Here is a 4,654-nt window from a genome sequence, read left to right on the forward strand (position 1 = left end):
CTCCAACTCAAAAAAAAAAAAAAAAAATTCCAACCCCTACCTATAGAAAAGCATGTACTTGGGGGGGCAGGAATAGATGGCACACGACTGGCAAAATGCTGAGAATCCTGTAGGTAGGTCACTGGCACATGGGGTTTATTCTAGTCCCACTTTTGTTGAAAATTTCCATAAATCAAAATAAAAACAAGTCATCACACACAAATATAGGGCTTCTGGACTTTTCTGTCCTGACACACAGAAGTGCAACTTTGATCCTTTGAAACATTTTTTTCTAAACAGAAGCCACCATTAACTAGGAATGCCTTAGAAAACAAAACAACACTTGACCTGTATTTCAAAATGCATAGCTGGGCTCGGTGGCTCAGCCTGTAATCCCAGCGCTTTGGGAGGCTGAGGTGAGTGGATTACCTGAGCCCACGAGTTCGAGACCTGCCTGGGCAACTTGGTGAAACCTCGCCTCTACAATAAATAAAAAATTAGCCAGCCATGGTAGCACACGCCTGTAGTTCCAGCTACTTGGAAGGCTGAGGCAGAAGGATCATCGGAGCCCAGCAGGTCGAGGCCATGGTGGCTGGCAGCATGCCACTACACTCCAGTCTGGGCGACAGAGTGAGACTCCAACTCAAAAAAAAAAAAATGCACATTAGTATGTTAGCCCTTCCCTATGACAACTTTGTCGTGTGACTGAGATGGGGCCCTCCTGACATGCCACAGGTACTCTCTGAAGCCCTTCTTTTGACAACAGTAGGAAAATCACAAGTCCTTTCTCACCTCAGCCTGTGACATTTGTCAAGTGTTTCCCAGAGGGTGTTCACAGGATACTGATGCTTTTGTTGTTGTTGGTGGTGGTGAATTGGGGTCTCACTCTGTTCCCCAGACTGGAGTGCAGTGGCACACTCACGGTCACCCCAGCATCAACCTGCTGGGCTCAGGCCATCCTTCCACCTCAGCCTTCCAAGTAGTCAGAACTACAGGCACGCACTGCCACACCTGACTAATTTTTGATTTGTCATAGAGACAAGGTCTCGCCAAGTTGCCCTGGCTGGTCTCAAACCTGCGGGCTCAGGCAGGTCTCTCATCTCGGCCTCCCAAAGTGCTGGGATTACAGGCTGAGCCACCACCGAGCCAATACTGATGCTTTAAAATCATCAGAAAAATGTTTGGGAGTTGCTGTGCTCAATGGATTTCTTTGTCAGAGGATTTCTCAGAATCTTTAGTATGTCATCTGCATTGTGACTTCTGCAGAGGGTGACACAGACTATTTCTACATTGAGCCTCTATGACTACTTCCTGTTACATTAAGAGGGAGAGGTTCTGAAAAAGAAAGCATTCTGAGTGTTCATCTCTATGAATCGAGAGCAAACATTGTCCATGATCCAGCATAGATAACTCATACACCTGAGCTTCATTTTGGACATTTTGTAGAGCTCAGAGTTAAAATGATCTTGAAGATATTTAGGCAGCCCATTATCTCAGAGGAAAGCTAATTTCACTTTTGTATGGCTCTGTTGTTACGGTATAAGAGCCAGTTCTTAGTTTCTTCAGGTATCTATACCCTCTCCCCTTCCTCCTGGTGATTTGCCTCTAAACACCTTTTGGTTTCTCAGTGTCATCATTAAAATGAGTTCTCAGGAGTAATTGCAGAACACACCATAGCATATCTTGTGTTTTAATGCAGCATAAGATTTCATTAGCTCTTTTAGCAGCGGCGGCATACTGTTTGCTCAGCCAAACTTGTGATCAGCTGTAACCCCTTATGAATTGCTGTTAATTCAGGTCTCCTTCTTACTGAACTACTTCCTAGAAAGATTATGAGAAAGAGACTTGTGCAACAGCGTGAGTTTGGGAAGCACTGCTTGGCAGTGTAGTAAGAATTTAACAAGTGACAAGTTGTTATTCCTGTAACCTTTTATGATGGCAATTTGTCTTATTCATCCCTGAATCTCCCCAGCACCCAGCAAGGTGCCTTATGCATGTGGCCCGTGATAAATGTTGGTGGAATTAGTAAAAGAGAGATGGATTGTGTCTAGCAGCAAATTCCATCTTGTTGCCTGGCCTAGCGTGTGTAGGTAATCTTGCATTTTGCTGCCACTGTCACTTTCAAAGCTGTGCATTCTGATGTCTCATCTAAGGCAAGCTCTACCCAGACTCACAAGCCTGAGTTTCAGTGTTTTCTGCAGGTTCTCATTGATTTTCTTTTATTCCTTCAAAGTCCCTTTCCGTCATGCTTTCTTCTCAATTTTCCCCTAATTCTAAGAACGCTGCATCCTTTCTAACAAACCAGGGAGTACAGAGGCATTTTCCTACTCTCATAAAAATACACTTATAAGATGAGTCACTCCCCCAGACAAAAACAAAAAGCAAATTGCATACACCTTGTAGGTCATCAAAGCCATTCCTTGGGTGTCCTTGGTTTGGGGGAGTGTGTATATGTCTGTGTGCACATCTACATTTCATGTTTTTGTTTTGTCTTCTGCCCTCAAGATTTTTATTTAATTGCACCAAGGTGAGCAATCATCAACATCTTGAAATACTCACAAACTTACAGAAAGTTTAGAGGTATGACATAAATAACTTTTTTCCAAATCATTGAAATCTGATGCTCCATGACTCCCAAATGCCATAATGTATCTCATACAAACAAGCATGCTCCTACATGACCACAATGTTTGCATTGAAACAGGCAAATCATCATTTACACATTATTATCATCTAATTCTCAAACCCTACTCACATTTTTTCATTCATCCCAGTAATGTCCTTTTTTAGCAAAAGAGTCCAGTTCAGACTCATAAGTTACATTTGGTTTTCATGTCCCATCAATCTCCTGTCTGCTGCATCCTCTCAGGTAACATGTGCTGCCTTTTGTCCCATTACTATTCATGCTTGGGTCACTTGATAAAGGTGTTGTCTGCCAGGTTTCTTGGCTGTAAGGTTGCTCTTTTCCTCTTTGAAAGTAATTCATATTTTGCAGGGAGGTACTTGGAAACTCCATGTATTTATATCTGTATGAACTCGTGCAGTGGGTTATAATCTGTTGCTACCATTGTGTATTTTGATGCTCAGACTATCACCAGTTTGGCCAGTAAGCTGGTTCAAACTGACTTTTTGTTCTTTTAGTGGGTTCCCATCATTCTTCTAGTGTTTCCTCGCTTTCTGGCACAAGGTAGTTCAGACTCATCTTGTTCCTTCCCTGCTCTAACCCTGGAGTTAGTTGTTTTTGCAGGGAGCTCTGATTCCTTTTAGTGAAAACTGGTATTTAGAAAGCAAGATCTGGGTGCTGGATGTGCTCATCACCTTTGAGATGTCACTATTCGGCACTCTCTCAGTGGACACAGCTAGGGAATGTGTGTGCTCATCTGTGTCTACATGGAATGAAAGCCATGTATTCCCAGTGCTACCCACCACAGGGATCACTCATTTTTTTCCCTTTCCACATTTGTAACTCCCTTCTCTGTTGATGAGAAACCTACTTTCCACAATCCTTAATATTTTTACTTATGCAATCAGTCCTCCTGCATGTGACCAGTCTCCCATTTTTGCCACTTCTCCACTCAGACACATTTCTCATTCTCCACTCCAGGCCACCCTCGGTGTGGACACTTACCTGATCCCACTTGGACACCAACACCCCACACTAGGTGATTATCAAACTTGGTTGCCCAGGCAGCCAAGTTTGAGAAGCATGGAGAGTTCTCAGGTTGAACTGTTCTTCAGTCTTTTTAGCAAACCTCTCTCTCCTCATTGCTGGCTCTTGCTGAGGCAAATTATCAGCAAGCTGCCAGACACTCCCTTTCATAAGGAACAGCACCCACAGTGCTTTCCTCTCACTGCTGGAAAGCACTTAATCCTCCTGGAAACAGTAAGTAGTTGGTGGAGTCCTGGCTCCACTTCCAGTCTCCAGGTCGATCATTTTGCTCTCACAGCAGAGCCCTGCTTTCCCCTGCTGAGGGCAGTGTTAGTACCATTAAAAGATCAAGAAATTCTGAAGTTTTCATTGGCGCTCCGTGACTTGTCTTTTGCTGCTCTGGGGAAGATAGCTGTTCTGTATATCCAGTTGTTCAGCTTTTGATTCTAAAGCCAATGTGAATCTCCTCCAAACCTCACTCTACTTTGAAAATGCTCCTTATAAGCCAGGCTCGGTGGCTCAGCCTGTAATCCCGTGCCTTTGGGAGGCTGAGGTGAGTGGATTGCCTGAGCCCATGGGTTCGAGACCTGCCTGGGCAACTTGGTGAGACCTCATCTCTACAATAAATCAAAATGAGCTGGGCGTGGTAGCACGCGCCTGTAGTTCCAGCTCCTTGGAAGGCTGAGGCGGAAGGATCGCCGGAGCCCAGCAGGTCGAGGCTGCGATGGCCGGGAGCGGCCACTGCACTCCAGTCTGGGTGACAGAGTGAGACTCCAACTCAAAAAAAAAAAAAAAAAAAAAAAAGGCTCCTTCTAAAATCATCCATTCAGCCGGGCTCGGTGGCTCAGCCTGTAATCCCGCGCTTTGGGGGGCTGAGGTGAGTGGATTGCCTGAGCCTGTGGGTTCAAGACCCGCCTGGGCAACTTGGCGAGACCTCATCTCTACAATAAATCAAAAAAAAATCAGCTGGGCGTGGTAGCGCATGCCTGTAGTTCCAGCTACTTGGAAGGCTGAGGTGGAAGTGAT

At 44.8% G+C, this 4,654-nt stretch overlaps 1 protein-coding gene across 1 annotated transcript in view; it reads left to right on the forward strand.

The window, feature by feature from the left end:
- Positions 1 to 4,654, forward strand: part of SYAP1 (synapse associated protein 1) — a 36,386-nt gene that overhangs the window by 24,941 nt on the left and 6,791 nt on the right. The gene's annotated exons all lie outside the window — the stretch shown is intronic.

This window comes from Carlito syrichta, unplaced genomic scaffold (assembly GCF_000164805.1).
Source record: "Carlito syrichta isolate Samal-C Ts95f unplaced genomic scaffold, Tarsius_syrichta-2.0.1 Scaffold304715, whole genome shotgun sequence".
Taxonomy (NCBI): domain Eukaryota; kingdom Metazoa; phylum Chordata; class Mammalia; order Primates; family Tarsiidae; genus Carlito; species Carlito syrichta.